The sequence below is a fragment of the Pinus tabuliformis genome, chromosome J (assembly GCF_031772625.1).
Source record: "Pinus tabuliformis cultivar Carrire ecotype Pingquan chromosome J, CPIR1, whole genome shotgun sequence".
Classification (NCBI taxonomy): Eukaryota; Viridiplantae; Streptophyta; class Pinopsida; order Pinales; family Pinaceae; genus Pinus; species Pinus tabuliformis.
Window position 1 is genome coordinate 814,986,205 of NC_142295.1, and position 24,579 is coordinate 815,010,783.

The 24,579-nt window shown below is 37.2% G+C and overlaps 1 pseudogene; it reads right to left on the reverse strand.

The window, feature by feature from the left end:
• LOC149229195 (DNA replication licensing factor MCM4-like) overlaps positions 1 to 24,579 on the reverse strand; it is a 67,848-nt pseudogene that overhangs the window by 16,779 nt on the left and 26,490 nt on the right.

Consider the following 24,579-nt stretch of genomic DNA (forward strand, 5'->3'; position numbering starts at 1 on the left):
TCGATCGCAATGCACTAAACACATATTTGGGAAGATTGACTGCCGTACCGTAAAAAGTATTCTGCAGTTTTTCGATTGGTTTGGTAATCCTTCTGTCTAGATTTCCAGAGCAGTCTCTTTCGTTCCTTTTCGGACTCCTTAAAGGAAAAGGTCCATCTGAGCACTTGTCACTTCAGGCTCATTAAAAATCAAAGGCTACTAGAGTCATCTTTTGTTTTTTCTCGACTCTTAAAAATTGAAAAAACAAGTTGTGTCAAAGCGTATAAAATTTATTTTAATCAGAATAAATATCACCTTTCCTGTGTTGGTCTTAGGTTGAGAAAAATGGAGTCCACAAACCAAGGAGTTCCCCTTGGGGGAAATCCTAGTCCTTTCTCCTCTTGGGGAGATGTTGGCGCACCCCATATGGCCACATTGTCACTTCCAGGATTGACAATCAGCTTGCCCGTATGGCTCTTCTCAACCTGTATCATTCAAAACACCGTGATTCCTAAACAATCAAGTCAGCAACTAAATGATACGAGAGTTACCCCCCAACCTTCTACTTCATCAAACTCTTCCTCTCCTCCTTCCTCTTCGCTTGATGAGGCTGGTAAAGCCAAAAATCAAGTAACTGAGAAGAAGAAGGAGAAGAAGAAGAAAGAGAAGAAGAAGAAGGAGCCAAAGGTGAAAAGGGGCAACCAAGCATCGTCTAGTGAAAATCCACACACTGCACCATCTAGGCCTAAATCGCCATGTTTCATTTGCAAAGGAGACTACTATCATCGAGATTGACCTTGCATCCCTCGGATCTTAAGGGACTGGTCTTCTCGTTTGCATAATCCGGTGTCATCAACCTCTGATGATCATGTTGAAAGCACACCGTCAACTAGTGAAAGTGAAGCCCTTGGACAAAAAGGAAGATGTAAATTTCCTTGTAAACTGTGTGAAGGCGATCACGCCGTCCACCATTGTCCCTTCTTAGATGAGGCTAAAAGAGTTTTGGATGACCGTCTAGTTTCACCGTTACGGTTTCCTCCTGGATATAAGAAGCTCTTGCTGAGTCCATCACTAGTTGAAAATCTGGCTGACACACCCTTGTGGTCGGCTGAAGCATCTATCATTGAAGATAAACCATTTGAATCCACACCAGACGAAAGTCAAAAGGTCAAGGCGGCATTTGACCCGGTTTTTCCTTCAGAGGATCCATCTTCAGATGATACAGTCACTGAAGAGAACAAGAACGACACCGTTCAAATTCTCTTCGTAAGCACAAACTCGGATGAACATGGGGGCAGTCTACCCATTCCTTTACCGCAGGAAGGAAGTTCGTCGGAGTCATATCCGGCCGTCTATTCAGTCCCACCTCCAAGCAACCTAATTGTTTCTTTCGATTGGAATCTACTAGGGAGACCCCGCTTACCAGCTAGTCTACGATTTCGAATCATTGCTCAAATATATAGAACGGTCATGGCCGGTACCATTATAGATGAAGGGGCTCCTATGAGTATCCTTTCCTCAACTGCTTGGAAAGTGCTTGGTTCGCCATCACTTTTGCCTGAGATGAGAAATCTAACAGGCTTTGACAAAGGAACTAGTCGACCATTAGGGATCCTTCCCAATGTACCGATAACATTGAGAGGGAAAACCATTCACATGAACGTAATGGTAGTCCAAGGACCCCTCGATTATAATCTACTCCTTAGACGAGACTATATTTATTACATGGGAGCCATTGTCTCTTCACTCTTTAGAGTAATGTGTTTTCCGCATGCAGGAAGAGTCGTCAAGCTCGTAGACCAGCTTTCATTCCCCAGTTCACACGTAGCAAATAGTCATATACCAAACCTGAATGGTCTTTTCACGCAAGGAATGTCTCATCAATCCCCAGTCCGTCCTCCTGATGAGTGCGAGTGATTCGGGGGATATGACTGAAACCTAGGGGGCATGCACCCTGGCCTATTTCGACAGGAAAACCTTAGGTATAGGCTAGGTTTCTGCAGAGGATATATGACTGGCTGACACACCCATCCATTTTGGAAAATGGGATTAGACCAGAATAAGATACCTCTGTTAAGGTAGGCCTTTCTCGATAGAACAAATGTTTTGTCTACAAATTGAGGGGTAACCTGGAAAAGGTAGGCCTTTCCCGATAAAACAAATGTTTTGTCTGCAAATTGAGGGGTAACCTAGAAACTCTACTCGCTATTCCTGGGGGCTTGCAAACCTTTTGGCATGCAAGCGAAGAGCGACCATCTATTTTTTTAAATTTGTAGGTCCTCTAACCCTTTAAACTCGTAGGATTGGTTGTTTCCTAACTTGCATAAAGAAAGGATGTGGGGAAAAGCTTTGAAGAAATTCCATTTTTATATGAGACATCCTTATTATATGATTGGATTATCAAGCAATTTTAACACGGAATTCAAGATCGTTAAAAAATACACATAAGCAATCAGCAAATGTTCCCCCAGAGTTTAAGCTCATTAAAAAATGAACCATTTTCCGGTAAATAACCATTGTGAATGTATTACCATTAGCCTTTTAAGCCTTGGTCGTGTTCTCATCATCACCTCCACTTTGTTTTGGCCGATCATTCACCTCCATTTTATTGTTTACCCTTTTTGAGGAACAGTTGTGAAGAGTGATACTGTTAGCCATCCTTGTGACACTGCCGTGATTGGAAAATTCCAAACCTTATCTGGAATCAGCTGCTACCCGAATTTATCACTCGTTCCTCAAAAAACGAGTCTCCTTTAAGCTCTTTTTAACTGACTCATAAAATATGAAAAGATTGCTGAGCCATTGGCCTCTCTAGCTCGTTAAAGCGATCGGAAGTGCTATCCCTCCTTTAGATTTTAATCTTTTTGGACTTGAGGGATTATTACACAAAAAGATCGAGCGCTTTCTTTGTTCAGCTCGTTAAAAGTACCGAAAATGCATCCCTTTGGTATTGTTTTATACTTTTTCAAACTCAAGGGATTATATGACGAAAAAGGATTATTGGAGTTTTCTTTACGTCACTTTTTTAGACTCTCTAAAATTGAAAAAGACCGAGTTATCCTTGTCATTAAACTCGTTAAAACTGAATAGCGACAAACTTGTCCATACAGACAAGAACGAGTTTCACTAACGCTAGGCTCGTTAAAACATAGCAATGGGTTTGCCTGAAGGGAAAATTATAGAACAAGCATATGTTATCCTCCTCAAGCTTGACAAAAATAAAGAGGTACCGGTTAGCAATGATTGGGGAAAAATTGGGAATAAAACCTGAAGAAACTTTATTGGTAGCAAGTCGCTCTTGAACATGGAACTTTCACTCCGCATCCGAGTCGGGTTGGGTTGTTCCATTCACTGGTCACATCACCATGGTTCCGTCACACCATCCATATTTGGGGTTAATGCTACTGATCTGTCATGTCAGTGTCGCCGATATGTTCAAGAGAAGTTGCTTAGAGAATTCACCTGTGTCTCACCCACTGCAGTACATTTACACTCCATTCTTTCATGACCACCACCCTGAACCTTATATCACCAGATTGTTTTCACCTCCATTAAATCATTTTCTTCGTTCCATGTAATTGATGTGGGATTCACTAAGGCCCTCCTATGACAGATCATTTCTTGTCGACATCAGCTCATTATCCAAGAAGTTGATCTAGGAACAACCCTTTCAGTAGTTTGAAGCTTGCATGCCTCAATGGCAAGTTTCTTAATTCTGGCGACAGGTTTACATCAATGGCCTTCGACCAAAAGATTTTGCGTGGTGTTCGATGCCAAGTCCCTTATTCACACCACGTGAATTGTACTATAGTAGCTTGAGGGTCATCATCATTATCGGTGATTCCTCTCATGCCTATTAACATCTTACATCATTGGCTGGTAATCAGGTGATGTCTTTCCATGTTCGACTCCAGAACATCTCTCACATGGACTGACTTGTACTTTGAGTGAAGATCGAATGAGATTGAAGACCCCGGATCTAGTTTCATCCATCTAGGTTGTGATATATATTCAGGAAAATAAAGACATCAAATGTACATTATTACTACACAGATAATCATCCAACCTAAGGGATGATGGCTCTACCAGAATAATCAGTCTACACTCAGACGATTTTCTGTCTTATGTACGTGAAAATGAATTTATAAAGCTGAGCATGGGAATGCTCGCCTCAGCTAGATCATGAAAATATTATGAAGATAATGTATTGCATTGTATCTTATTACAGGTCGCCTTCCAGCTCGAAAAAACTTCAGATCCTCATGATAAAGCATTTCACCCAACATCAAAATAGATTAACGACCTCATGCTTTAGGGGGAAACTGTTATAGACATTTCTGGGCACTGCAACCCCAATCACAAATTTCCATAAAACAAGGGCTCTTAAGCCCCTAAAAGTGTTGATCCAACCTCTAAAAGAACAAGGTCAACTGATTACATCTTCTCCCAGAAGTTCTCCATGAAAAACTGCTCAGAACTGGTCAAAACTGGACCATCTCACCTACTCCATGGTCAAAGTGCACTGCATCCCACCTAAATACACACGGGAGGTGTGATGCATCTTGAAAAGCCCTTCTATTGGGTGCGATGGGCGAGAGTGGACAAACGACGGGGTCAATCTGCAAGGTGGAGAATCATGGAATCTTCCAGAAACTTCTCCTGTGACACTTGCCTCTCTGCATTTGCCCAGGGATGAGTAAGAGATCATCAATCTCCAAGTGGATTCAAGAACTATCAGAGAGAGGACACTAATCAAATCTCAAAAGCTGACTCACCCCCCTTGCAAACATCTATATATGGATCCCTCATCCCAGAGATCCAGAGGCTGGAATTTTGTATCTTGTAAGGAAGTGATGTTGGTTTCTTGGTGCAATATCATAGTGTTGGGTGATCTAAGCTTTTCATGAGGTGAAGAAAGGCTCTCTTGCTGGGAGGATGATGCTGGGTCAGAACAATTGGTTATAATCCTCTTTGGTTTTCTTGATTATTAATAAAGCTATTCAAGTTTTCCTCCACATTCTTGTATGATTGATGATATATGCATTTGTGTGGTCAATATATATCTGGTCCTATATTGGTTACGATAATAGATCTATGTTCTTCGATAGTGTTATGCTGCTTTGATTCTACAGGTGCCCTTTGAAGCTGGGTATACGAGGAAGCGAGTGGCAAAGATCTATCAGAAGGGAGAGGAATCAAGCAAGGAACCAAGCGCAAGATAGAGGTTGGCCTCCTTTATTCCCCTCTTATCTATTTCTCATAAAGGAAAATGAAAGTAGTTTTAGTTTGTTTGTTTCTAAGGTAGCTACCAGCCTTAGTGGGACTAGCAGCTCTGCATAGACACCAGTTTTCCCGATAACACAGGGTATCAGATCCAAGGGAAGATCGAACATTTTCACGAAATGTTCGTACCATTCCTAATGGAATTTATGGACCTGCTAACCTAGAGTCATTCACTAAAGCCACACAGTGACTAGCATAATATGTTAAACTGAATGAACATGCCAAGCAAGAACTTGAATTGTTGTCACTAGGAACAAAACCTTGAAGTGTTTTCAACCTTGATTGTGAATTTGGGCTATTATTTTGATGTGACTGGTGAGGACACAAACCCATTACAGGTTGATGTTCTAATGCACCTTGACTACTTTGCAGCAAAGATGATATCTCCGTGGAAGTATCTCTGATATTTTGAGACTCAATACTTGATTGCAGAAGAGAAAATGGTTGGTTATATTAAGACTCCTACATTAAGAAAAATATCATTGTCAGACATCCTTTATCTTTACATGCTAAGGAAATCACTAAAACAACAAGAATGAGAAATTGAAATGGGTAATAATTTGTCATCGAAATAATTAGATAAAAAAAGAGAGCAGGGAGAAAAGAAGCCTACCCTTCTAGGAGGTCGTCTCTCCTTCTCACTCATCATAGGTCTATGCACATGAGACAAGGGTCCATGAAAATGCCAATCAGTATTAGGAAGAGTGGGTTCCAGACCCATTCTTTTCTCTCTCTCTCTTTCTCTAAGCCTAACCACTTCTTTAGATCACCAGGAAAATAACCATCTTTCATTGAGTTATCACTTCCTCTTCTATGATTTTCCAATCTTGGGCTCATATCCTCCCATAATTATTCTTCTTCCTTGGAATTTCACCATTTTCTAGGCACCATTCTACTACATATTATATCATTTTCCTGAGGTGTTTGTACAAGTGAAAGTAGTCCACGCAGAGATATCTAGCCCCTGTAATTTCCATAGTCATCAATTAGAGCACCATACATTAGTTGGTGCCTCCAATCATAGCCATTCCATGAACCATATTCCTCACTCGTATTAGTAGCATCAAGTTGTGTGAGGCGACCTCTATCACCTTTACAACCCAAGGCCTTTCCCACCCATTATCCTTCTCTGCATTCCTATCATTCACCATTCCAACAATCCTTGATGGAGAAGGATTCTTCCAAATCCTATTCTTGATGATGCGAGAGGAGAACTCCTGCCAAAAACACTTAATAGACAAGGATCGCTTCCAATTCTAACTCTTGGCAGAGAGGTAACCCTTCCATCTCTTAACCTAGAGAGTGGAGAGGAAGGTTTTCCAACTACAATTCTTGACAAATGAGAGAGAGGCCTTCCAAGTCTAATGCTTTATGGAGAAACATTGAAATTGTAATCATTATAGCTTGTAGCAGGCTTCTTTCCATATGCAGGTTCAAGACTCATATCCATACTAGAGAAATTAATGTTAGCCTGTATAAAGAATTTTCTTCATTTCTTGTAACTTCTATTTCTTTCAGCTATAATACAGAAAAATGACTACCTTGTGAAATTAATCTCCTTCATTTCAGTCTATCACAACTTACATCTTGAAGAAGATTATAAAGAATAGCATGGAAATGCATTATCCTGTCAAGCCCACTGGAATTGTATTCGTAAAAAGATCATTATGATTGTGGTGAACATTTGTTCTATGGATCCGAGAATGATTGGGCACAAGATGGATCATAAACATCCCTTCCCACCAATGGTATTTCCAGCCACAATGCACTGTTAGTTGATTGTTGGAAGCCTTTAGGTATTTGAAAATTATTGGGCCTGTGAAAAGAGCTTCATTATCAAGAATTAGATTTGTATCAGACAAAAAAAATGAGAATTCCACCAATAAAAGAATTTAAATAGAGACATGTAGTAGAAATTAAAGATATTCCAAAATTATATTAGTGTAGTTGTGAAATTTAATTGGTTTGGAGTCTAATAAAGTTATTTTCCCAAGGAAAATTGTATTCGAGTGAGCATACACTGACTAGCAAACCTTGAAGTAACTAAAAACAAAGTTACCCTTCACAATGCCATGGTGTTGCACAAGAATGGAAAATCAAATATGCTAAAATATTTTCTAAAGGTGTACCTAGTAATAATAAGATATTGAATGACATCAAATAAGATTCTGTTAGGCATGTAACAGTAATATATTGAATGACATCCAATAAGATTCTACAATATTATTTTTGATGTCATTGATCTATAGAAGTTATCCATGTAGCCATAATGCATTTCTTAAGAATTTGGCTAGTATGGAAGGCATAATTCTTTTTTTAAGAAAACAAAGTCAGCATTCATTTATAATTTCATGCTTATTAGGCACCCACATTCTCACCATGGCTTCAAAGATCTACCCATAAATATTTCCTAATGGTAGTTAAAACTCAATCAAAAGTAACTATAATGGTCAAGAGGGTCTTGGTATGATGATAAAGAGGGTGTGTTTCATACCCTAACTGAGGTATGAAATCTCAGATCCATTTTCCTCCCATGGGCCACCTTGTCCATCCAAGAAAGTCATCATGCCTATGTATGAAAGTCTTGTTGGATATGGGACTAGGTGCAAGCCCTTGGCATATCTGGCAGAGCAGAATCCTGATTTTTGGTTTCTTAACCATGAGATTCTTTCAAAGGTTTTAAACCAACTATATTTCATCATAATATTCCCATACTAGAAAAGGACATGCTTGTAACAAAGTTGAATTACCCAAATAAATAGAAATAATTTAGTCTCTATAATTGTACAAAATGATCCCAAATAAATGGACAAATCCAGATAAATGCCATATGTATTGTGATAAAAACTCAACCCAACTATCTAAATCCCATGTAGTCTTAATCCACTATGATTTTCCCTGTTTAAAACAAAAAGTAAGAAGGGAACACTAAAATATCACCATGGAGATTGTTGAAAGGACTGTGAAGAATGACCTTGGGAATAAAGAGAAGGAGGTTAAACTTTTGATTGACTAGGATTCATGAAATTAGTTTAATTTTGATGATTTAGTGTTTGAAACTATTGATGTTGAAGGGGTGGTTCGGATGGAGGTAGGGGTGGCAAAGTTTGTATAGAAGGCCATACAGATTGTGTGATAGGAGACAAAGAAGAAAGTCTTTGTGATTGTTGCCTTTGTGAGAATGGAATGTTGCTTGATAATGGTATCACAGGAAATGGGAATTGAAATCTCAGGGTATCAGAGTCAAGGGAAAATCCATCATTTTCTGAGATTTTGGTACTGTTGCTAATGGTATTTCTATACCTGTTGACCTAGAGTCATTCACTAAAGCCAAAGGGTGACTAGCACAATATGTTAAATTAAATGAATATGTTGAGATAGAACTTGATTTGTTGTCACCCAAACATAAAATTTAAGAGTTCTCAACCTTTATTGTGAAGTTGGGCTATTATTTTGATGTGACTGGTGAGGAGGTTGACCCATTACAGGTCAAACTTCTAATGCACGTTGACTACTTTACAACAAAGATGACAACTCTGTGGAAGTACCTTTGTTATTTTGAGACACAATATCTAATTGTAGAAGACAAGATGGTTGGCACTCTTTACACTCCAACATTAAGAAAAATATCATTGTCAGACATCCATTATCTTTACATGCTAAGGAAATCACTAAAACGACAAGAATGAAAAAAGGAAATGGTTAATAATTTGTCATCGAAATAATTAGATAAAAAAAGAGAGCAAGGAGAATGGAATCCTACCCTTCTAGGAGGTCATCTCTCCTTCTCACTCATCATAGCTCTATCCACATGAGACAAGGGTCCATGCATATGTCAATCAATATCAGGAAGAGCAGGTTCTAGACCCGTCCTTTTTTCTCTCTCTCTCTCTCTAAGCCTAACCACTTCTTTAGATAACCAGGAAAATAATCATCTTTCCTTGAGTTATCACTTCCTCTTTCATGATTTTCCAATATTGGGCTCAGATCCTCGCACAAGTATTATTCTTCCTAAAAAAAATTCCACTTTCTAGACAACATTCTACTGTGTATTATATCAATTTCCTGAGGTGGTTGTACAAGTGAAAGTAGTCCATGCAGAGATCTCTATCCCCTATTATTTCAATAGGCATCAATTAGAGCACCATGGATTGGTTGATTCCTCCAATCATAGCCATTCCTTGAACCATATTCCACACTCGTATTAGTAGTGTCAAGTTGCTTGAGGTGATCTCCATCACCTTTCCAACCCAAGGCATTTCCCACTCATTATTGTTCTCTGCATTCCTTTCATTCAACCTTCCAACAATACTTGATGGAGAAGGAGTCCTTCCAACTCCAATCCTTGATGATTTCAAAGGAGCACTTCCAACTCTTGGTGGAGAGGCAATCCTTCCACCTCTTAACCTAGAGAGTGGAGAGGAAGCTTTTCCAACTCCAATCCTTGACAAAGGAGAGAGAGGCCTTCCAAGTCTAATGATTTATGGAGAAACATTGAAAATGTAATCACTATAGCTTATAGAAGGCTTCTGTCCATATCTAGGTTCAAGACTCATATCCATACTAGATAAATTCATGTTAGCCTCTATAAAGGATTTTCTTCATTTCTTGCAACTTCACTCTTCTTTCAGCTATAATATAGAAAGATGACTACCTAATTAATCTCTTTCATTTCAGTCTATCACATCTTACAACTTGAAGCATATTATAAAGAATGGCATTGAAATTCATTATCCTATCAAGCCCACTGGAATTGTCTTAGTAAAAACATCATTATGGTTATGGTGAACATTTGTTCTATGGATCTGAGAATAATTGGGAACAAGTTGGATTATAAAAATCCCTTCGCACCAATGGTATTTCTGGCCACAATGAACTGTTAATTGTTTGGTGGTATCCATTAGTTATTTAAAAAATATTGGGCCTGTGCAAAGAGCTTGATTATCAAGAATCAGATTTGTATTAGACAACAAAGTGATAATTCCACCAATAAAGGGAATTAAGCAAAGACACATAGTAGAAATTAAACAAATTCCAAAATTTTATTAGTGTAGTTGTGCAATTTAATTGGTTTGGAGTATAATAAAGTTATTTTCCCAAGGACAATTGTAGTCAAGTGAACATATGTTGACTAACAAACCTTGAAGTAACTAAGAACAGAGACACCCTTCACAAGCCCATGGTGTTGCAGAAGAATAAAGCTGATAGGTAAGATCCTCCAGCACATTTCAACATAACCATGGGTAAGATCCTTTGTAGTCTCATTAGATATCTTGGGATGTCTGTGTTGTATTGTACGATTGATATATAATGAAGTTAGGGTTTATATGTCCAATGTGTCCACTCTTAGGTCATGTAACAAGAAATGATGTAATTTCAGTAATGTAAACTAGAATAATGCCCTCCAAGTATCATATGAATCCATACCAAGTAGTAGACATAATTCAGCACCTTAGGCTCTTCATAATGCAATGCAATAAGATGCCTTGCAAAGTGTCAGTCAGTTTACTCATCAGATTTACTAAGAACCAAGTAAATAAAATCAAACGTACAGGTGTAAACCATTAATTTTGTGGATTTGAAAAGTAAGCAAAACTCATAAGGACTCATACCATGCCCATAAAAATGTCTAAACTTTACCCGGAGAACAATGTTAGAGGAAGTTGGATATTGTCAATGATGGAAAGTGTCTGATTGTAGTGTGAACCACTAGGGTTAACACATGCTAACATATATGTTCCAACATTAAGGGTTTCTATGATCCCAGCCTTGGCAAATGACATGCTTTTTTGTTCCATCACCTGCCTCAAATAGCATACCACATTAAGAAATGACAAAAAAGTGTAGGAAATACAATAGAATGTGGGTAAGCTTGATCAAGAGAAAACCACCAAATGCATAATATTTAGTTAACTGATTTTAAGAGGGAAATCCCACCTCATATATCATCCTTCGAGAATTATATGAGATATTGTCAAAATAATTTATGTAACAAATGCCTCTATCACTCAATACTAGTGCTCCACTTTCCAATACCTATTAAATTAAAAAACTAATCGATAATCTAGAATTTCAATGGATGTGACAGTTCCATTGCTTCTTATTAAAATATTCAATGATGTAACATTAGAGTCATTAAACATACAATTTCACAAACTTCAAGATCCTTTGACACATAAGCAGTCAATTCAACTGCAGAGCTTCCTCAACCACTTGTATAAATACCTCAAGGAGCCAACTTGTGTACATACTGAAGTAGCTGAGACTTACTTGTACCTGGGTCCTCAACAAGAAAAATGTTGATGTCACCATGGAAAGTGACACCTGTGGGTAACTTTACTTGCATTCCACCAAAAATGTGTTTCCTGCAACAATAGTAACTTCAAGGGTTGGATCGCAGTACATGTACAAGAAATTACTAGAAATGAAAGAGATAAAGAGCCAACAACCTGGTTAACTTCTCATAGATATCAGGATGCCATGATAGCTCTTTCAACTTCTCAACCTAAAAATCAGAAATACATGTTAATGAATTCAGTAAATGTATTAGTAGGGTGAAAAGGTGAAGATGAGACTAAATTTATACCTTGGCTTCATACTGAGCCGCTGAAATATCACCTTCCTGAAAAGAAGCAAAGTTGTCACCAATAGCATCATAATCCATTGGATCTTCATCTTGCATTCATGTCTAGTATTCCTTCTTTAAGCGAAGGAAATCAATGTAAGTCTACAAGCAAACAACATTTATAACTTTCATTTATAATGAAAAGTAAGAAGAAAAATTATCCAATCATATGCAAAACAACTTTGGAACATGATTATACCCTAAAAGGGGATTTTATTGTCCTCTATTTTGGTCGTAATCTAACACTCATGGCCCTCTAGATTCCAGTTACCTGCAAAATATTCAAAAGTTATGATGAAAACTCCTTGCACAACAATATTTTTTCTACAAAAAACAATTTCTAGAAATCACTCTCTACCTCAACTCTATCACTAGGTTTGGCAACACCTACTAGCTTGTCATGCATTAACAAGTTGACTCTATGTGGGGTTTCCCCCTTTGGAATAGCATTGGCACTTTCTTGCAGCCTTACAATCTGTTTGTCAACAAACTTGACCCCAAAATAAATGAGGAGGAGAATGTTGTAATAATGAAAATTCAACAACTAGATGACTATTTAACTCAACTATATGACAATTACTAACGTCTATTATAAGCCAATGCCATGAAGTTCATAGTAGCACATTTTGGCCTTCCACGTTGAGTAGGTTCATCAATTCGACCTGGTAGTCAGGTTATGAGTAAAAACATGAGTTTCGAGATACATTTTTGAACCTCTTTTGAGAGACAACCATGTTCGAATTCAAGCTTCTATGATCCATATCATAATGTATAGAGAACTTTTTGGAAGAAATCACATTGAAGATTTTGGTTGACACATTTCGAACCAGCGAGTGTGGTTCATCATCAGGACACGATGAAGAAATAGATCTAGGATGAAGGTTAAATAGGGAGACAGGTCAACCTAATAGCTAGAAGATAACATCTATATTTGACTTGGGGGAGGGATAGGGGAATGTTTAATAATATTTAAATAAATTTTATTAGCTTATTTTATTATATATATATATATATATATACAATTTAATGGCTATATTTGTTAATGGTTTTAATTTATGAATATAATACTCAAAGAATAACTAACCAATTTTTATTCAACTATATTCAATCAAATTATAATATATTAATAAATAATAATATATTTAAATAAATATATGTGTGTGTGTGTGTGGGGTTATTTAAAACAATATATATAATATTAATAAGAAGTTTAATCTAAATATAAAGAATTAAAATTAATTATTAAAAACGATCTATATATGAAAAACTAAAGATTAGGGAATAAGAAATATTTGATTCTTTTTATATATGTGGTAATGGTTTTAATTTATGAATATAATAATAAAAGAATAAAAATATTAATGACTCATATTTTTATTGAAATATATTGAATTAAATTGTAATATATTAATAAAATAAATATTTAAATTAATATCAAAATATATATAAATTTATACAATGGTTATTTAAAACGATATATATATATATATTAATATAAATGTAAAGAATCAAAATGAATTATTAATAACAATCTATATGTGAAAAACTAAAGATTAGGGTTTTAGAAATATTTCTAAAACCCTAATCTTTAGTTTTTCACATATAGATTGTTATTAATAATTAATTTTGATTCTTTATATTTATATTAAACATATTATGTTATAGATATATCATTTTAAATAACCATAGTATAAATATATATATATATATATTGATATTAATTTAAATATTAATTTTATTAATATATTACAATTTAATTGAATATAGTTCAATAAAAGTATGAGTAGTCAATATTTTTATTCTTTTATTATTATATTCATAAATTAAAACCATTAACAAATATAGTTGTTAAGTAATATACATACATATATATATATATATATATATATATATATATATAATAAAATAGGTTAATAAAATTTATTTAAATATTATTAAACATTCCCATGTCCCTCCCCCTGTCAAATATAGTTGTTATCTTCTAGATGTTAGGTTGACCTGTCTTCCTATTTAACCTTCATCCTAGATATGTTTCTTCATCATGTCCTGATGATGAACCACACTCGCTGGTTCGAAATGCGTCGACCAAAATATTCAATGTGATTTCTTCTGAAAAATTCTCTATACATTACACAACCATGTTCATAGACAATGAGCAGTATTCACTAAGATAGGTTGAGGACTATTTCCAATGGCATGAATAAATCATGAACATTGATGCACCACTATAAAATTGAATTATTTTCCCTTCAGTATAATTTCCATTCTATCCAAGAAACTATAAAATAATGAAGAAACACAAGCTACAGTCAAAAGCTATAACTACGGAACAAAATTATAGTTGCACTCAAGCATATGAATACCTCTATCAATGGGCATCAATGGTGGAGCATAGCCACAAAAAATGCATATGAAAAAAGTCTCTTTGACTTCTAAAATTCTTGAGCTACAATGTATAATCACCCCTTTCACTTAAATAATTTTCTCAATATCTAGATCTCAAGGCAAACACAACCCAAGCATATTTTCTACCAAAAAGGGGAATTGAACAAAATGGCTAAAGTGATTACATAGCATAGAAAAAAATGCACTGGTCACCAAAGCCTATTTGAGGGATTCAAATCTCGCATGTTAACTATATATTTGAGATTGAATATTCTTTCCTAAATAAAAAAGCAATTATGTAAATAAAAATAAATATCTTAAACAATTTTGTGGGCAGTCAATTTGAAACCACCATGAAAACGACACCATAAGCTTAAAATGAGATATAGACATGGCACATGAAGTTTGATAAGATTGCAGTTCGTCCACCTATATGTGTTTCTCCCATAAAGGTTTAAGGAAAACACCAACATCCATCAAAATTATATCAAAAATAAAAAGAACTTCAAGGGGGTATATAACCATATTCCCATAAAGGTCTTCATCATAATCCAATATGTTCATTGCATCAATGTTCAAAGCACTACCTTCTACTTCCATTGTCAGTAGGGGTTGTCAACTAAATGTAGTCAACACAAAATATAAGAAATCCACCCAAAGAATATATAGCAGGTAGAACATGTTAATAAGTGGAGAATGATTAAAAATAAAACCACAAAAAATTATTACCTGCTTTAAAATCCACATGTATTTTCCCTCAAGAGACGAAGGATCATCTCTATAATTCCTAAGAAAATGTTGAACTGCTTTATTAACATCTTGAACATTGATGTTAGTCACCCAGACAAGCCTAGAAGGGTTCCCATCAAGATCACTCTTAGAAGATTGATGCATATGCATATACCAACCCAAAATGTTTACTATCTATTTAACATTATGTCTACCATGACAAAAAAAATGATCATCTAAATTGACAATAATATACAAAATATTCTTTCTTATTTGTAATTGTTAGCAAGTTACCTCCCTATTTGTAATGCTAGTTGGCATCAACGTTCAATAAAGTGAATTGTGAATATATAATCTTGTGAATGCATAAAATATTATTGACCAAATATTATCATAAATTTGTTGTTTCATGCGAAAACTTGGGATCATTCATGACTTAGATACCAGGACACCAAACACAACATCAAAAAATTGTTGTTTAATGCAACAAAGTGAATCAAGAAAACTATATCTATTAACACTTCTCATTAAGATTGAATTCTAGACTCTATAATGAGAAAATTTACTAGAGTAAGGTCATTACCTTCAACTTCTCTATGACTATTCGAGGCTGTGACAACTGGAACTCCAATTAGCCTCAAGTCAAGTTAGTTTTCCAAACAACTTTCTTTCTCCAAACAATGTTTCATCAGACACATCAAACAAAAGAATCCATGGTGTGATGGTGAAGACCTCATCCTCCATTCTTATTGAGAGGGAAAAATCTATTTTTCTCTCACATAGAGATATTTTTAGCATATACATGAAATTATACACATGTCAAAGGATTTTTACCCTAAAAAACAAAAAGTAAGCCTCGATAATACCTAGTGTTATTAGAATTGAGATTGAAACAAACAACATTTCTTACATTTTGCATAATTTTGGCATCTTTTCCCATTCTTTTCCTGACTTATTTTTCAAATCCTTGTTTATTTATCATTGTACACTCTTTTTTAAACATTGAAAATAAGATAATAGCCCACTACATGTCTTTTTCTTCTATAATGGGAAGAAAGGCATAAAGTGTGAGAAAATCATATATTTACAGGGTTAGCAACTTACCACAATATTGACTAATGGTAAAAATGACTCAAAAAACAATCGCTCTTTACATATCCTAAGCTTATGATAATTTGTTATCAATGTGAGACAAATTTAGCAGTAGAGAATGAAATAGTTACAATCTTACGATCAATATTGCATTGAGCCTTCTCAATGCTAAAAGATTCATGTCGATGTCAGAAAGTTTTTTAAACTCCCTTAAATATTGAATAATTTAAGTTATTTAAACTCCCTTAATATTTTTATTTTTATGGTCTTTCATTTTATGCCCTCTACCTGAATGTTAGGAAATGGTTTCCATGTCAATAAATTTCATGCTGTGAATTTAATGTCGTACTTGTATTTAGAAGGATCAGGGAAGTTCTAATGGTAGCAAGGAGAATAAATATATGTATTTTTTTATTAAAAGGTCAGGTCAATGCTTAAAAGAAGATGACATATTCCAACACTCCTTTGTTCAACGGTTGGCAATCTATGGTAGGGTCTCTCCCCACCTTTGATTTTACCATCTAACCTTTAAATATCTTGTCAATGTTTGAATGGTGGTAGAAAGGCCATCTCTAATCTCATGAGCTCTAAGACATGTGAAGTTGCTGATAAATACAAAGAAACAGGAAAAGGGTGCCTCCAACAAAATTATGATATTTTTCCACCCAGATACACACAATTTTGTAGAAACTTTAACAATGCATGAGAAATGAAAAATAGTCAGTGTTGTACATTATAATATGCACTATTAAGTGAACATGATTTAGCTAATATTGTACAAAGTAATATAATGGTTTTAGATCACAATTCATCATGTACCTGCATCTATATCTTCTAGGCATGCATTTCCCAATTAATTTTGTCAAACCTTATACTTACAAGGAGGATGAGAACAACCCTCCATGATCCCTTTTCTAAAATCTGAACCATCAAAATAATGGCATAACCCTTGTTTCAAATTATCATTCCTTCTGTTAGCCTCCTGTTGCAACAGGTGTTCATATTTCATGATTGACAGTTGAAAGTACCAAATATGTCATCTTTTCATGCTGCAAGGTTCCATATTTCCAGAAAGAGGCCAAAGAAGAGGCCATGAAAGTGTGCCAGTCTAAATGCCGGTGTTGTATTCCAATTTTGATGAGTTATTCCATTTTTTGAAGAATTTTCTGTTAAGGGAAGTCCAAAAAGATTAATCTTGGCTTCCCTAGGTTTCAATTTCTTGTTTTAGAATGTAGGGAAAGAATATCTGTCCAAACAGCTTAATCTTGGCAGATTTGTAGATAGGTAGACAAACAAGGGTGCTCAACAGCTTAATCTGAGCCCCTGAATGCAATAAGTGTAGATTTAGATAGGAGGGCAGTCAAAAGAAAAAAGGATAATCAGGGTTTGCTAGTTCAAGTGCACCCAAAGCAAAAAGAAGAAAAAATGCTAGGTGAGTAGGCGGAGTAGGTAGCTTTGTGGTTGCAGAATCATGGCTTGTGATCCATTTCATATTTTCAAGTGTTATATCTATTCAGATCACGGGTACAAGGCAGTTTTCGATTTGAAGGAGCTCAAGCAAGGCATGTCTAACTCCCCCTTCTTCTTATTCCCCAAATCACTCACTAACATCCCCCGAAGGACCTTGGGATCTGCCCAACCAGTCCTGTTATCACTTCATTTTTGTAAAAAAACCAAGTCAGGCTTTGACTCTCTTCAGTGAAAATAAGCCACATTTCTTATATAAAAATCATGTCTCCACAGTCCATTCGCTTCCTATGTCTAAGTTTCAGCTCACAAACTTAGTCTCTCCCCTACACTTCACCTCACAAATTCATATTAGCTCCTAACTCTACTATCTAGCTCCCTAGATCATCTCCTTACCCCCTATTATATAAAATTCCAAAAAATAATATATATCCCACCTTATAGCATTATAGCTATGTATATATGGTTTTGGGAAATGATAGTCCACCTGGGGCTACCATTAACCTATCCGCGTCTTAGCCAGGAGTTAGCTTAACCTCTGGTTAAACTAACAACCAATCCCTTCCCCTCTCTTACCGATAAACCTTAATGTTTTTTCCTGCACGCACACATTTTCAGGCTTAGTTTAAATATTTTGATTAAACTTTACCCCCGGCGCACAAACCATGCATAAAACCCACTAACCCAAAGTCTAAAACCCCCGCAGCATTGTATAAAGATTCGAATATTCCAGCGGGCCCCATGCACAAACCTGCTGCCAGCTCCGCGCTCCGTCAACCCTCTGATCCGCCCTCCTAGATCCGACAGCTCTCAGCAATTTCGGAGCCGCCCCGGCGATCGACGGTTAGCCTCCGATAGGCTAGCGGTTTCTCCACCGTACCAAAGATGCGTGTCCGCCTTTGATTGCATCGGAGCCGCTCTGAAAATTACCGCTCTCATACAGAAGGCGGTCTGATAAAACCACAAACTGCCTTTTGTCTACCCTCCCCTGAAGACTGCACCAGGTCAGCGCCATGTCACCTCTGCGTCGCCCCCCCACTGTTACGTGTCACTGCCACCACATCACCCTGTCGTACTACCATGTCACCCTGCCATGTCATCATGCCGTACCAGGACCCACCACTGACGTCAGGCTGATGTCATCACCGAAAAGGGCGCGAAAGGCGAAAATCGCAGCAAAGGATGCCCGGAATGAAAAACTGAGGTAGTTTTCGATGCGCGATTAGGGCCTTTCATGGCTCAGCTACCTGCAAAACCCAAAAATTCGCAATTTGACATGATTTCGTCATTTATGTCCATATTCAAATCGGCCAGCGCCGATATCATTCTAGAGGTCACGAAAAGCATTTGCAGTAGCCATTTTTTCCTTGAAAGGGCAAAAAAGGAGGCGATTTGACAGTTTCAAACACAGCAAGGGAGAGAAAAAGCCCGATTCGATTGTGAAAGAGTATCAGAGGAAAGATGAAGCCCTCATTAAATCAAAGAGTATTAGTGAAGCGTCAAAGAGTATCAGATCGATAATACCAAAGCAGGTGAACATTAAAGGCCCCCAAAGCAAAGTCAAAGAAAGCGGTGAAGCCATTTAAAGCTCATCCAATTGAGATTAGTGCACATTAAAGCTACCTAAAAGCAGCGGAACCGCCTCACTGCACCGAGCCACCGAGGACACCATATTAACTCATTTTGATAGAACTGCCTCCAGCGCAGCTCAAAGATATTTTCTTGCATTAATTTCAGGACAAGATTAGGTTAAAAAACTTGTTTCCCTTATACCTGTTTTAGGTTTGCTCTAATAGATATTTTTAAATATTTTTCTCTATATAAACCACCCTAATTCACTGTTTAGAGGGTTGGTTGGTTGTATCGCTCCATGAGAGACTCGCTCTGTATACTTGATGTTTCTCTTAATCAAAGACTGCTGAAAAGCTTGGAGGAATGACCGTTTGATGTGTGTTTAATGGTTGAAGGGTGAATACGGAATTCTTGTGCTGCAGCATGACTCAATAAGTGTTTCCTACCTCTGTTTTCCATTGATATATGCTCATATCATATATATGTCATCATCTAAAATAGCAGGAAAAATGAATAGCTTAGACTTGGTTTAACTGCCCTCTATGCTCAATTTCTGCTATTTCTTTATGTTTTCATCTGAACTGGTAATGAATATGAATTCCCTTTGGCTCATATTTCCCCAATTCACCCATGTTTGACAGTTATCTAGGGATTCTTTACTGCTCCTAGATAGAGCTCATTCACCTTCCCTCTATTAAGCTGAATAAGAGATTCTTAATTGCCTCTCATTCCTTAGCCTTCAATCCATCTCCATTTAGCTTGAATGTTGTTTCATGTGTAACTATCTTGCTCCATATTCCTCTTGTGACCAAGAAAACGCACCAGCAGTCCTACTCCTTGACTCCATGCCCAATGGTTTTAAACTCTCATACTATACCTACCTCTCTACTTGAAAGCATCAATCATCCCACCAAAATCAAAACAAAACCCCTCGAACTCAATAAATAGCCTAAAATCAACTAATAACAAAGCTAAATCATTAAGAGAGAGCCCTCTCTGATTGCAGGTTGGCTAGCACCTGCAGTCCAAAGATTGATTTGTGGTTATCTCGGCCGTATCCTTTAAGGAGCTTAAGGACAACCTGAGTGATAACATAATGGCGACTCCACTCGGGACAATCCTAAGTTAATTTCACAAAACAAGTTGGAAAGCTCCGCTGGGAAAGAACCAGACCTTCAGAAAGTTTCTTTCTAACCCATATATTCTTAGAAAAATCCCCCAAAAAAAAAACAAGCTAGAAGCTAGCTCCCAAAAAGAATTCACATTATACAAGGTCAAATCCAGACCCAAATCCCCCAGCTGCTTTTGAAAATCCGAATTTAATCCCAAGAAATCTCAAGAAACTAGAGCGAATAGAGGATTTTGTTGATTCTAGTCCTTAAACAGTTCAACCAAGCTGTGTTCCAACCCCTGTCAAAGTTTTATTTCGTTCAACCCCTACTTCCCCTTGCTCATCATCCACCTCTCAAAGCACTCCATCCACACCTCCATTCACTGCACCTACTACCACTACCACCACTGTTGTTACAGCTGTTCCAGCTATTCCTATCGTTCCACTTATCCCTGTGAATATGGCTAATAGATATGCACCTCTAACTTTACCTGCTAATCCTGGGGCTATGCCTCAGGATTATCAAACTAAAATCACATATTTTGATGGAACTGGTTCTTGCACAGCCCTTCAGCATACCAAGAAGATGCAAGACTATTTTGAGAACTACGAGATAGATGATGATAGCGTGAGAATGAATATTTTTGTCCAAAGTTTGGCAGGTGATGTCAGGACTTGGTTTAGAGCACTCACAGCCAATTCCATAGCAGACCCAGAAGCCTTATATCAGTCATTTATCAACAGATGGGAGAAAAAGAAAGACCCCTTGCACATATCATCTGAATATGCCACCATCAAAAGAGGCCCTCAAGAGTCTGTCTTGGACTATTGTGCAAGATTTAATAATGTTTATAATGCAATACCACAGAACTTAAGACCTCCACCTGATCTTGCTTTGTATAAATTCCCTGATGGTTTTGATACTGATATGGCTTATCAGTTAAGGGAAAGAGCCCCTCAAACCCTTGCAGACATGCAAAATGTTGTTGTTAGTGTAGAAGAAAATCTAATTGCCAAAAGAAACAGAGCTAGAACTGAGAGAAGAACCACCTTCAAGGAAGAACCCTCAGCCTTAGATCAAAAGCTGGATGCTATTATCAGTGGCATGCATAGGCTGGGAGACAGAGTAGAGAGTGTTGAGAGGAGATCATCATGGGAAGGACAACAGCCCAATACCATAAGGAACCCAAATTTTAGGAAAACTTAGAACACAAATGCTGGTAGGTCTAGCCCAGACCATGATATAAGGCCTCCTTTTCATGAAAATTATGCTGAAGCATCTACATCTAGTGATCCCACAGAGGACACTCACATGCACCTAGTGGATTTAAAGGGTGAGCAACAAATTTTCCTAACCCAAGAAGACCAAGATGACCATGAGATAAATAAATTTCAGACTAAGTCTGGCGAGTCTTTTGACTTTAAACAAGGTTATGAGTCAGCTGTTTATGAGGTCCACAAATAGTACAAGCTGAGGACAAGAACCATAGATGTGCCAGAAAAGGTTAAACCAAATGATACCAAGTAGCTGAAGAAGATCAAAGAAAAGGCTTCCCCCGTAGAAACTGTTGATATAACTGTCCCAAACCCGCATCAAGTGACTGTACAGGATGTCACAGACATGCAGTCCTCTAATAATCAGGCTCTGCCACCTTCTTCATCAAAGGAAAATGTAAATCACATTCCTAAAAGCCTTCCCAAAATAGAAATACTGCAAGGTATCACTCACCATAACTCTGATAATCAGGAGGAGAACGCAGAAAATACACTTGAAAAGGGGAAATTTGCTACTGCCAAAACAAAGACTCCATTGGAGAAACCATTTAACTTAGAGGCAGAAATAGGTAAACTGAAGATATCCATCACTTTATCTAAACTTGCCAAACATGATATCTATAGGCAGCAAATCAAAAGATCACTGCAAATCCCAGAGAACAAGGATGATGTGAATGTTCTTGATGATCAGCCTGAACTGCTGTTCGGTCCAGAAGTTAATGGAAAATCAACATATGGATCTGTTCTACCCTTTTATGTTAGTTTTCACATACATGACAAAGTCTTGCACAATGCTATGTTTGACTCAGGTGCCTCACACAATCTTATGCGCAAAGCTGTAATGGAGAAGCTAAACGTTAAGGTCACTAGGCCATACAAAGATCTATTTTCCTTTGACTCAAGTCAAGTCAAGTGTTTAGGCCTCATCAAAGACTTGTGTGTCTCCTTAGTCCAATATCCTAACAAGACAATCCTCATGGATGTGGTGGTTGCTGACATTCCACCAAAGTATGGCATGCTCTTATCAAGATCATGGGGAGAAAAACTCCAAGGATCTCTCCAATTAGACCTCTCTTATGCCACTATATCTGTCTTTGGGCAACCAAAGAGACTATATAGAGAAACACTCATGAAGTATGTGGTAAGTAGTGAGGACAAGCCTCAAAATTTTCCTATTTACTCAATCCATTCTGATATGGATTCTTTTATTTTGTTTAATGATGAAACAAGTCCTCCAACTGATGATAAGCCTTTGGCTTTAGAACAAGAGACATGCATGAATGAGGAGTTGGTTGACCATGCTGATGAAACTGTTAAAACAGTTAGTGTAACCAACATACAAGAAGAACCACATGAAGCACAAAACCTAGGCCCACCCAATCCTAAAATGATTGAAACTCTTAATACTGGCCACAAGCAAGAAATCACTTGGTATTTAGAGTTTGATGGCTCTGTTAACAAGTTAGGAGCAGGGGCAGGTGTTTGGATTCACAATACACATAATAATCATGCAGAAGGCCATGCCTATAGACTGAATTTCAAATGCACCAACAACATGGCAGAGTATGAGGCTCTCCTTTTAGGCCTTAAACTGCTCAAAGCTCTAGGAGCTGCAAAAGTGTCCATCCTAGGTGACTCTGATTTAATCATACAACAAATGAAAGGCAACTTTGTTACCAATGACAATAGAATGAGGGCCTATAGGACTGCTGCCACTAATATACTCAATGCATTCACTGAATCCAAGCTTGCCAAGATTTCGAGAAATCATACCATTCATGCACACAGCCTGGCCACTTTTGCTAGTACATGCAAGCTTCCCTTTGAGCCAAATCACCATTTCACTGCTGAGATAAAACATAGGCTTGCTGTCCCAAATAATGTTAAAGATTGGCAAGTGTTCGAAAATGATGCCCAGATTAACAATTTCCTCACTCTTGAGCATGAGTTTTCAAATATTAACATTGACATGGATACTATGACGGATGAACAACAACAAACAAATGAAGATCAGCAGGCTGTAACAGCTGTAACAGCCAAACAAATGCTAAACCCAACTGTTTTTGACAATGCAAACATAGAAGAGATGAAATGGATGCATTTGGAGGAAATAGCCAAAACAAAGGCCGAGATCATTGATCTAAAGGATAACTTTCTCCCTGCTAGCCTCACTCCATTAGAAGATATGTTTGATGCAAATGATGTTCCCAAAAAGCGAAAAATGCAGCCCTTAAACACTGCTATAGAAGAACACAATATTGGGACAGCAGAGAAGCCTAAAATGATCAAACTATCTCAATCTTTCCCACCCGATCAAAAGCCCAAATATGTTGATTTGTTCAAAGAATTACAAGATGTATTTGCTTGGAGTTATGAGGACTTGAGGTCCTATGACACCTCAGTAATCCAACACACCATATCCTTAAAACCAAACCAAAAGCCCTTCAAACAGAAACTAAGGAGAATCAATGCTATGCTTCTTCCCTTGATTGAGAAGGAAGTAAAGAGAATGTTTGAAGCAGGTATCATAGCACCCATCAGATTTTCTGAATGGGTATCCAATCTTGTCCCCACAAGAAAGAAGACAGGTGAGATTAGGCTATGTGTAGAGCTAAGAAATTTAAACCAAGTCTCCCTAAAAGACCACTACCCATTGCCCAAAATGGACCACATCCCACAAAGAGTAGTGGGGTCATCTAGAATCTCTTTGCTAGATGGATTTTCAGGTTTCAATCAAATACTGGTTCACCCGGATGACCAAGACAAGACAGCCTTTACCACACCGCGGGGTACATTTAAGTATGTGAAGATGCCTTTCGGACTTAAAAAAGCTGGTGCTACCTTTCAAAGGGCAATGGATATTGCATTTGCCAAGGAAATACATGATTTCCTAGTGTTCTACCTCGATGATTTAACCCCTTTCTCCAAATTTGATCAAGAGCACCTAAAACATTTGAGGAAAATATTCATGACATGTAGGAAATATGGTATTTCCTTGAACCCCAAGAAGTCTCTCTTTGGCCTTGAAGAAGGAAAACTTCTTGGCCATATCATATCAAAG